This window comes from Thermobia domestica, chromosome 2 (assembly GCF_964235325.1).
Source record: "Thermobia domestica chromosome 2, izTheDome1.hap1.1, whole genome shotgun sequence".
Lineage (NCBI taxonomy): Eukaryota > Metazoa > Arthropoda > Insecta > Zygentoma > Lepismatidae > Thermobia > Thermobia domestica.
The window spans coordinates 210,129,767-210,142,727 of NC_137455.1; positions in this window are offsets into that span (position 1 = coordinate 210,129,767).

Genomic DNA, 12,961 nt, shown 5'->3' on the forward strand with positions numbered 1-12,961 from the left:
GAAAGAAAACAATGTATTTCAGTTTCATAAAATGTTTAGACAGAGAAGTGTTAATTTTGAAACAAGTTGATCGATAGTCACTGTTCTGCCTGCATACCGCTCTCAACTTATCACAGGAATCATATTGCCGAATAATCGCTTCAATTTCATTGTGTGTTTGTTTCTTCTCAAGCAGCATATAGCTATATTCAACATTTCTTAATTGTAATTTTCAACGTAAATAATAACTACCATCAACAACTTTAGTTTCTATGTACGGCATTACGTTGACTGAATACTTGCCAACTTAAATGGTTTTTGAATAATCTGAAGTCATTGTAAGATAGTCCATACTAATTGGCATAAATAATGAAGTTATGGCACAATAAATATTTGAGAAACGTGAACTCAGACAGCGAAAAAAATTTAAGATGAATTCAAATATCTTCAAGCATATCTAACTATAATACATGTTGGTAACCGTATGCATGCTATAGGGGCTATCCAAAATCATTACCATTAATGTTGTGAATAATGCATGTTAGTAACTTGGTACGTACTTACTAATTTTCCAGTGGTACTAAGGAAAGTTATTACATATATGAGACGCCTAGTAGCCAAAACCACCAAATCAATTTTTCCCGAAATTGAGTTATATATCGCTCGTTATATGTTCGATCTAAAGAAATTCCATGGAAACAGAATTTTGTTTAAAAGCTTAATATTTCATACTAAAATCTAGTTCAAATATGGGAGTTGTGCGCGTGTATATGGACCTTCACTGCACGTTTTGCGAGATAAACTAAGCGAAATGGATGTGACGGATTTTGATACTAGGCGCCTCATATAAGATGAATGGAAAATGGTTAACAAAAATTTAAGGCAAATATACAGGAGTGTTACAAACTTCGAGAGTGATTTGAGGAGATTAATTTCAAGAGCTTGATCCATATGTTGCAAAATGCACTAGAAAAATAATGATTTCGGACAAAAGTAGGTTTAAAGAGGACTATCCTAACTTCAAGAACACATTTAAGAAAATACATCTTTACGTTCAGTGGGTTTTCATTTCCGGTCTTCTAATTATGAAAACATGTACGATCATTTGAAACACTATCATTTTAAGAATTCAGCCTGTGTCACGTAAACTATTATAATTTTGGATGTGCATTGCTCTGTTATTCTGACTTGCATTGTAACTAGTAGAAAGGCCACCAAAATTTAATGTTTATGGTACTGTAGCGTTCTTAGTTTGAAACATTGAATAACAAATCTGATATTGTAGTTTTCGTTTATCGCATATATTTGAAATATGCAATAATTTGCCGTAGTTTCTTTGGAGAATATACAACTTTATGCTGAGCTGGCAAGATTGTTGACCATATGGTATTACGAAGTATGTTAGATTATGTCCCCCTGGAGATATTAACATGACACAATATTTAATTGTTTTATATCTATAGTTTAAATTTACAAATGTATATCAAGATATATTGTCCACTAGATATCATTTATCACGATATGCCTAATCTAACTAATGGACAGAAAACGTAGAAAATTTGAACAATGCAAATACTAGCAGGAAGAACATGGTTTGGTGTACTTTCTGATACCACAAGGCTAAGAGTGTTGCAAACTCCACAAAATATTGAATTGTTTCACATAACACTACAACAGGTTATTACACATTTCAAATGTACATATATAACGCAAACTTACAATAACACACTTGTAATTCAGTGTTTCAAACTAAGGACACTACAGTTTTACAAATATCCGCAAGCAACAAAATTTTGGAGGGTTCTACGACAGTAATAACGCAAGAGAGGTGGACAGGATATTACACATAAAATACCTTAACAGCGAAACTACAGTGATATGTGAGGTATTCCAACAAGTTTAAAGAAAGTTAAAATGGAATTTAAAATTTGACTTCCTTCAGTGTTTATTTCAAGATAGTGTTTAGATAAGTTTTATATCCAACACTTTTTGATAGATGTAATTACAACAAGCTCTCGAGATTACATACTTTTAAGCTGCTGTATACTAACAATTTCTGTCATACCATCAGAACTATTTGAGATATCAAATTGCTGATCTCCAGAGTGAGGCTTCTAAATTGCTTCTAGCACTTCTAGCACTAATCCAATATGAAAGATACAAATGGAATATATGTGGGGATCTAAAGGTAATTGCAATTCTGCTTGGTATGCAGCTGGAGTACACAGAACACCGCTGTTTTCAATGCGAGTGCGGTAGGAAGAAAAAATACACTAATTTGTTAAAAATTACCTACTTTAAATGAACTGCTGCCTGACATTCCATTTGTTGAACCTAGAAACGTGTATTTATTATACTGCACACTAAATTGTGTCTGATCCAAAAATTTGTAAAAGATATGGACCAAACATCACGTGAATTCATGTATTTTTAACAGAAGTTCGCAAACATTAGTGGTACTAAAATACAGAAAGAGATATTTGTAAGCAATTATAGAATTATTGAATGACTTATTAAGTATTGTGGAAACAATGGCATATATGTCCTTTGTAAGTAGCGGCAACAACTCTTAGGCACACATCATGTGATATTGTACATAAACTCGTGTGATCCTACTATCGAATGGGATGTAACATGTCACTTAAACTGCAGTTTTTGAATGATCAAATCGACCTTCTCTGATACAACTTTGATACCACTGGTGACGAACATGATAAGTGCTTTCACCAGGATATTTTTCAAATGGAAAAGAGTATTACTGCAATTGAAGTTGTCCAACTACTGCTGGGCGTTACGACAATACTTTCTAAGGCAAAATTTCTTTGTTTAGCTTAATTTTGCAATTTAACATTCTGTTCAGCATTCAGGCTATACGAGACGGGACTTTTAAACGTGAATTCAGAAGCACACGGTTTAGGAGTATTAAAATATTCCATGTGGTCCGAACGCGAATCGAATCTACGGACTCTAGCACCAGAAGTAAACGTACTAAGTAAGAGTGTCACAACTTGCCTTTTAATTCTTTTATGTACTAACACTAATTTTAAAACATTTTATCTTAGGAGCTATTGTTACAAGACTATGTCCCAATGAAAATTTCACATAATTATATATATTTACAATATACATATGTCCATTTTCACATAATAACTGAGGTCAATGATGATATTCTACTATTAGATCTGGATTTAGTGCCGAATTACCTTCCAGAAACAGTTTGTTTTGATCTGACAGAAAATAGTTTGGCTACCAATGATACTTAAGCACCAAATAATCAAATTCATGCATTTAGAACCTAAGAATATATTTTTAAAAATCACAAACGTTCGTAGTCATCTCAATAAGAAAATATTACTTTATTGTAGATTATGAGAAACATATCAATATTATAAATATGTGAGTAATATCGTGGTTTGCATTACAATCTGGTGATTGCGAAGACAAATGCTTCCAGCAATACAAAGAGGCGCGAAAGCTATAAATGGAATAAAATTTTGATATTGGAAACTGCAGAATATGAAGTTCAGTAAGAATTTCAGATTAGTGTTCATAATAAATTCGATGTTCTGGAGAACGCAGATTATGGTGAAAATTAAGATGGTAGTGGAAAAAGTGTCATTCTAAATTATATGGTGGAAATTCAGAACAGCGTTAAAACGGTAAAATGAGCAGCAGGGAAAAGTATAGGATATGTTAAGATGCATAAACCACGGTACACTATAGAATCTGAACACATGAATGAAATCTCGTAGATTACTTTCGTTTGAATACAAACATTATAACATGGAAATATGTTGAAAAATAGTAAATGAGAAACACTTTCAAAATAAGAAGACAGAATATATAAAGGCAACATAGTGAATGGAAAAGAAAATAACATAAAAGAAAACACAAGGAATTAACAGAACAGCATAACTCAGAAAAAAATATCAGTCCAGATTGAATGTGGTTCGGGATAGAAACAGAGACATCCAAGAGGCTTTTGGAAGAGCTAATAGGAGGAAGCAAAATTTTGGTTACCTACTTAATGCAGAAAGTAGAGAAAATCAATATAAAATCCAGTGGAGAAACAAGGGTGTACAAATCGTCTCTCTTAGAGACTGAACTGGCTACTTCAAGAATAACCAATAACCTGGGCTAATTCTATTCTAGCTCAGCTAAGTTCAACTGGAGATGAAGTAAAACTGAAACTATCTTCTTTATAAAAAGAACTAATCTGTATAATATAACAGAAATATGAAGTTCTTAAGGAATTAAAAGAATCGGCGATGGCAGATGAAGAATATCGCTAGTACGTATCTTGTAGATTTTGTCCAACCTCCTTGTAACACGGTTAACTCTGACTATATATAAGAGATCAGAGATCAGCACTGTAGCTTCAGATGTGATAGGACAATACTGGAACATATATCCTACATTAGACAAATACTAGCAAAAACGTATATTGATCACAATTTGCAGTTCATCAATTCTCCATAGACTTTAAACATACAATTATTTTAAAAGAGAAATGTGAAATATGTCTCGAAGAAATGTGAAATTCTTAAGAAAGCTGTCAGACGTGTCTTACTGAGGTAAAGTGAGAAGGAAACTATCGGACTTCCTAATGATTTAAAGGGGTCTAAAGTAAGGAAGGTTCATTGCCCTTTACTTTTCAATATACTTTAGAATGTCATTAGAATAACTAAAAATATCAGAGAAAGGCTACCATTGAAGAGGCTCTACAAGCTACCTGCATAGGAAAAATGATGTACTCTTGATACTATATATATATAGTCAGCAAAAGACAACACATTTATTATTCAAATGGGTGTCGAAGTAAACAAGACGAAGTTCATGGTAACAAGTTGACAGTATCCACGAGAACACATTATTAATCAATAATATAAATACTTAATTTTACAGTGATAAGAAATGAGAAAGTAGGAAACGAACTTGATTATGCTGGAAAATACATGTCAAAAATGACAAATGTCTTTTATCATAAGTACTAATAGCGAAGACATTAAGACTCGAAAATCGTAATTCTATTCGTCGCACAGCAGTCCCAACTGCCAAAACCATGGTCAACAGTCGAAAATAATTTGGTTATTTTATTTACTTAACATCTACTAAAAGAAAGCGTGGTATGTGAGCCTAAAAGTGAATTTACGTATTGCAGCAGATAAATGTGGATAAAACAAAATGGGGTAAGCGGGGCAGCTACTTTTGTTTTACATCAATGAAGAATAAGTTGAAAATATCGAGAGAAAAAACTCTTTGAAAGTAGGATCCCATGGAACTGCACACTTTTACTTATTTTGACTTTCACGATTTAAACTCGAACAAATAATAATAAAATATATTGCAAATGGCCCAAAAAATTTAATAACAATCAAAATGTTATTATATTTTATTTATATAGTTCATATTTACTTACTTCTAGTCGTTGACCACGTTTTCAGAAATAATTAAAATAATAAAACACGCGGAAATGGAGGACGAATGAAGAGTGTGTTCTGTGTGAGATCTCAATGTGAAAACTTCGATGTTTAGTTTGAAATGAACTTTGACAATCAGATATTTGAATCTTAAAACGGTCGTTTCTAAAACTAAAAATACCAAACTATTTATAGTCGTAAGATCTCCAATTGAAACTTCGATTTAGGAGTTATTTGGACTACAATTTTTGCAATCGGAGCTACAGTGTCGAATTCTATGTATGTACAAGTCATTATTGACAGGCACATACGCAGGAATTTAGGTAGGGAGGTCCAAATTAAGTATAAAGATAAATTATATTAAAATTTATAAAATAGTCCCAAAAATAAACTAAATTTACAGGAAAGTTAGGATTTCGAGACAATTCCCAGGGCTTACCCCTGTATACGTCCCTGGTTATTGACACGAAGAGAAACTGAGATTTTCGATGAAAATCTTTTGAGAAAAATATTTGACCCGAGGTAGTTATTGTTCTTGTTTGTTAAAGAATAGCATCTTTTGACACCACCAAGACTAGAACCATTAATAAATTCAAATTTCATTAATCAAACATGAGACTCCGTATACTAAACGTACGCGCTAGCCACTTGTTTTAAAGTAGACCCAACCGGAACATTTTTTCCATAGTCTTCTAATTATTCACCTTTCTACTTCATCCAATATAAAAAAATATACATAAAGATACTTTGACGACAGTTAAATAATAGCCATGGCCATGCTCTTGGAAGGAACTTAAACCTCCAATGGGTTTCCCCTCAAAATATGAGAAGATTAAAATATGTCCTACTTTAGTTCATTAAACGTGGATGTAATAGTCAAACGTGTCATTGAGAGAATGTTAAAAATAGAGTACTTCAAACGATGTAACACTATATTATAAACTGATCTGTATTATAAATTAACGATAAAAATTAACGAAATAGTAATAAAATATAACAGATTTGGTAAATGACCGAGTAGACAAATGTGGTTTAATAATTTTGATAACGGTGATAAATACTTCAAGAACGCGGGCACAAAGCACTCAATGCAGCTATTAAATGCGAGCACTCAATTGCACTGAGTCATTGAAAACAGTCAATTGCAGTGAAGAGGACACTCGGCAAAACACTACTTTGGAAAATTGTAGAAAAAAGAAGCGGTGCTTTAAGTTAACTCTGTTCAGAAAGGGGCACAGTCAAATGCATGTAAATTTGTCGTCTCATGAGGAGAAAGGTCCATTATCAGATAAGAGTTTTAACGTAGGGTGAAAAGTAAGATAATATCATAGTGATAGACACCACATAAACACACACTCCTAATCAAGCACACCCATTGCATTAACACATAATATGCCCATTGTTTGATAGAATGTTCAGGGTATCGTGCACTCCTACTATCTGGTCAGATGATTAAAGCGGTTTATCTATTCTCAACAAGTTCAATGTGAGCAGAAAAAAACTGTAAACAATAGATCCAGTCTGTCTAAATCGCAAAAGTGATATTTTCTTTCATGATAACACAACACAAATTGCTAAGGTCACCCGCGAAAGTATTTTGCGATTTGGTTGGGAAGTGTTAATGGGTCGAACATATTCGTCATATACGGATGGTATTATCAGATATAATTTGTAGCCACTTAATAACTTTGTAATAAGTATGGGCAATATTATATCATCTCGATAACAAACTGAAGACGTTTAAGACGTGTGGGATATGTTCAGATACATGGTCCTAATCGGAAGCTCCGTAGAAATGACCTTAAGTAGAACAATATAAAGGTGTAATTCACTATGCAATCAACCACACAAAAATTAACAATTCATATTATTGCACCTACATAGAACGATAAACAATATATTCCAATTGAAATTACTTTCCTTTTAATACACTTGAGAATGGCGTAGAATTCGTCCTTTTAACAACAAAAAGCAACAATCAAATATAATTTTCTTTTCTCATCTAATATAACTCGGTTAATGTTAATATATATCGGACAGTCATTCCCAACAGAAGGTGAAAAGTAATACTAATCGTGATCTCACGGTGATGGGTAGATACAACAGGGTAAACAAGCTGATCATTGAATAAAATAAGAAGTTTTGTTTGTAAAGCGATGCATCTTCAATTGTCTTAATTCATAAAGTAGTCAGTGATCACTTAAAGAGTTTACAATTTTATCCCAAGCAAATATTTAATTCTTTTTCTCTATCCATGTTTCCTTCAATTATTCCAAGAAGGAAAATTCTCGAGAATCTTTGTAAAATTTGAATATGAAGCAGCTTAGTCCAAGCATACTTTTACAGATAGATAAAATACCACAACAAAAGCTTATTAAAGATTTCTCCACAGAAGACGTAACAGGACTACAAAACACAAAGGAAACCAAGATTCCTCCTCTACTTTCTTTATCTTACTGCTGAATATCTCATTATTCTTGGAAGTTCTTGGGAACAACGAAACAAGCCTTGGTTTTTCTTAGTCAGAAGAAAATTCTTCAACTCCCTTTGATTTCTTTTCCAGGTAATTCTCAGAATTTTTAATAGAAAAAGAAAATTACAGTGATGATACAACGGAAGTACGTTTGGTGGGATCCCAAAGCTTAAAAGGAATTCAGTCTTTGCAAAGATTTCGCGATCCGTAATTAGAAGAGAACACATTTTCGTGATCTTCTTGCAATCTTTTGAATTTCCTTCTGTTGAAGTGTTTAAATTTATTGTTGGTTTGAAGTTCTTGTACGGTCTATTATTGAAAAGATTATTGTTGTTCATAATAACGATTATGGTATGTTGAAAGCTTAAAGTTTTTGCAAGTTTGTTTATAACTTTTAAATTTATTTCAAATCAGTTACCAAGCTCAAACTTTGTTTCATTAGATTGGAATAGGATTAAAAATTAATAACCGAAATTGTCAATCAAATTAATTAGTAAGTATAGAGGAAGATTGAAAGAGAAACAGGCACGAAAAGCAAAGAAATGTGGTAAAGAAAATAAGAAGTAAACAATAACACACAAGTTATGAGTTGTACTGAATAAGTTCCATAAGTGAGTACATTACCGAATGTCAGTTTTTCGGACAGAAAAAAATAGCTTATCAGGAATAATGCTTGAAAGGCATACAAACTGTCTCGGCCCCTAAGATGTTTAATTGCCATCTTTTGTCCACATTTATTGAAAATGGTAAACTAAATATATTAAAATTTAAAAAATAACTGAGAAGAGGAAATTTTCCTATCCATTTGCTTCAGTTAACGTAGTGACGTGCATGCACCTGAGGTATAGAGGGTCTTGGGTTCGATTCTTGGTCGAGGATCATTACAATTTGAACGAATTAAAGTGCCTGGGAATCCACTTTAAACTGCAGGTCTACTCTTATATAGTGTCCGTGCTCAAAAGAGACACAAAACTATAACTAAGCATACATTCGTTGGGAGCACTAGTTCTCAGCTAGTAAGTATATGGTGTTGCTTCTAAGTAGTATGAGGGTAATATTGAGAATGAAAGGCAGTTTAAACATATTAAGCATTAAGTATTTGCAGCTTCAGCATTTTGCTTTCTAGTCTAATTTTATGTCACTGACCATAAAAAATTAAAAGTAAATTAGCACATTTTAAAATAAAGTTCACAATAAGTATTGCTTCATATAGTACATTACTACATTTGAGTAACAAAAAATATATAATACGTCATCATAAGTAAAAAACAAGTAGCCGCGTTATGAGCACACTACATGAAGGAATTTTCTTGTATGTATCCTTGGAACACTAAATGATATTTAGGCGCTAAATTTGTTACAGAAATCACTTCTTGCTATCTGTTATTTTATGGTGATCAACGTTGAAACCAGTCACTTTCGATCTAAATATGGGGTTAAGAGAGAAAATGGTATCTATTTTCATAACAATAAATCGATTCTATAAGTCATTTCTCACTATCTCTTATGGTTATTGCTGTATGTAGATCAATATAGAATCCGGAAGCTGTAATGAGATTTTACAACTTCCGGTTTTAGTAAAAAGAAATTATTTTTTGGATTCTTAATCGATTGTAGGAAATCACTACTCGTAAACTACATGTATAACTGTTTTTCCTTTATAGTGATAAATGAAAAAACCGGAAATGGTTTTGAAAATGACTTCAAAAAACAACTCGATTCCCAACCTTTAACAATCTACATCCTGACAAAATTCGGATGTGATCCTTGAAGTAGTTAATTTTTTGTCTTCGCACAGATGGACGGAGACATGACAAACTAAACTCCTTAATGAAATGTAATTTAATTCTTCTATTCTCCTCTAATTTCACCACACAGATCATATTCTAAATATAATATAAATAAAATAAAACATATATGACAGCACATTTCAAAACAAATTTAAAGCAAGCATCTTGGATTCACAATTTCTTCAATCTCATGTTCGAACAAATTTGTATTCCTCCTCTAACTTCAAAATATTAAATGCAATCAAAAGAAAACACATAGAGAGAATAGGAGGTCAATACTTAGAACCTCGGAGGAAATACACTAAATCCATTTTTCACACATCATGAATATGATAGTTAAAACAAGATTTTTTAAAAATATTAAAAGACTTCAACAAAAACACTAAAAGGTAGCAAACAATAAAAAGCACTACAAAGCAGAAAATAATAATAACAAAGCATGTAAAAGCAGAAAATAATTCTTAACTATTTATCTATAAAAGGAATATGAAGTCTGGGCCAAGGTAAAAGAAACAATGCATAATAATATTACGTAACTTTGAAATTAAGTTTATATCAAGTACTAATTTGTTACGCAATAAATTATTTTCTGCGTTTAAGGGCATTATTATTGTTATTAATTTCTACTTCGGTTAAAGTCGGTTAGTATGATTGTTTTTTAAATATGGTATTTTATAGTTTTTTGGTACGTTTTTGAAGTCGGTTACAGTAGAGCGTCGGTCAGCCGAACGACCGCTTAACCGAACTGTGTACTCGCTCGCACCTGTTACTCTCCCACCCTACCGTCCATCATCCCCCTCACTCCCAAACCAAGTTTCCCACAGTAGTCGCCGCACTGAGCCACCGCTGGCGGAACATTGCTTCTAATGGGGCCTTCATAAGGCGCTGCTGACCGGCCAAGCCGCCAGTCGCTGTGTTTCAACAATCAGCACACTTCTGTCGGTTTGGCACTGGCTGTAGAAGTAGCGGCAGTATACTATATATTCCTACTAAAGTTGCCTTTGTACGTTACTTTGTAATACTTAAAGAGTTGCCTGTTTTTATGAATAAATTTACTGTACAGTACTTCTTTTTGGAAATAAACATGTACAGTTCGATTATCCGAACAAACCAGTTTTCCGAACACCCATGTCCCCAATTACTTCGGATAATCGACGCTCTACTGTATTTTTCATTTATGTTTAGGCCTATTTAATTTTTTCCCACTTTTTCGTTAACCCAGTAGTTTATGAGATAACTTTCTATAAAGTGGGTCAACCTATGAAGCATTCATGACCACACACACTGTACTGTGTCATGCGAAAACGAACTAAGCGCCACTTTCATACTTTTAAGAAAATTACGTTTAAAGGTTGATGTCCAGCATTAAGGTAGCCGTAATCTAAAGTGAAATTATGTTTCTTTTTTTGGAAAGGTGTTGGTTTTCCTCTCTTTTCGATTGTGCAAAACGTTCTAATGCTTATCAGGAACCAATCGTCGCATTTAAGTGGATTTTCAAAATTTGGCGCTTAGTTCACTTTTGCATAACACGGTACATATGATATATATGTCTAAGCGTTATGAAATTGTACGTAAACATACACAGATGTTAACAGTATTATCTGGTGAAGAGTTTCATACTCCAGCTCAAAGCACAGATCCTCATAAAAATTTTAGAACCTGAGAAAAAGTATAGCCCTTGAGACTGAAAAAGAATAATCAAAATCGGTACAACTATGTTGAAGAATATTGTTATATTCTTATGAAGTCCAAGAAGTCGTGGCTGAGGTGGACAAACACAGTGTGCGTGGGCCCCAAGCACCACCCAAGCACCAGAAATGAACGCTTTACTATTGAGCCACCGCGGCCTAAGAAAGAAAATGATGATTATGATTGATTAACTTTGTTGTAAATGGAGAATGCGTTTGTGATAAACATTTGTTAAAATTATATTTAAGGAAGGACGACCTTTTGCTGCAATAATGAATAATTTCTATCAAATTAATGTTTTAAACAGCATGTGAATCTAAAGTAGTTAGTTATTCTCTTCCTGACATAAAAATTACGTAATAAAACTAGAATTATAGTCTGGATATTTAATACAGGAAGGAACGAAAGGGAAAAACCCTAAAATCTTAGAGAGAATCAAAACTAAAACTTTGAAACTCCCATATATGAGTTAAAATCTCCAGTGATTCTACACATGTTTTAGTTCTATAATTATTCATAAAAAGTTTCTGATGCTCGTCCTTTATTCACATACCAGACATTAAATATTACTATCCATACAGAGGAAACTAAGAACTAGATCCAACAGGATGTGCATTGTTTGAAGATTTTTGAATGAGATAATCCTGATCCTCCCTCTACACACACACACTCACACATATACACACCACGAAAATTCTTATGGATTTCCAATTGTTCGATTGAAAGTCAACTGCTAAAAGATTTTCTTCACAGAAGCAGTCACCCGTAAATCTAACAGGGAATATCAAAAGCTTTTTCTAAGTAATGTCAAATTTCACATTGTTCAAAGAAAGATATACTGGTACATACAAGTATAATAAAAAGTAAAAATAGGCCTATTTGGTTAATGATTTAAGATAGTATTGAACACCGTATATTTCACGGTAATCATCACTATATACAGGGTGTCCGAAATGGGAATGGCGGTTTTTAAAAGTGTATAGTCTTAATATGGTCAGAGATACAGAAGAAAAAGATTCATATTGAAGGAAAACTCAAAAAGTTTTGTTCAGCAAATTTTAATACTTGACCAACTACCGGTTACGGTGCTAGTATCGCTCATAAACAGAAATGGCCTCGGCAATGGAAAATGCGAATGCGTGTGGTGGTTTGTAGAGACAAAACGTGTTGTTCAAGTTCAACGAAACTTTCGACGTGTTTACCACAAGGATCCTCTATCACGCAACAGTATCCAGGCGTGGAAGGATCAATTTTTATCAACGGGGAATGCAGTGAAACAAAACAGAGGTGGTAAATCGCGTCTGCCAAAAGAAAATGTGGAATCTATAAGAGAGTGTTTTCCACATATCCCGAGGAAGTTAATTCGCGCAGCGAGCAGGCAATTGGCAATTCCAAAGTCAACAGTGCATGTGGTACACAAATCATTACGTTTGCTCGCGTATAAGCTGCAATTGTTGCAAGAAATTAAGCCCAACGATGAGCCACAAAGAGCAACATTTGCTACTGAAATTCTGGACAGGATTGATTATGACCATAATTTCCTATTGAACGTTGTTTTATCTGATGAGGCAAATTTTCACTTGTCTGGCTGTGTTAACGGATACAATGTT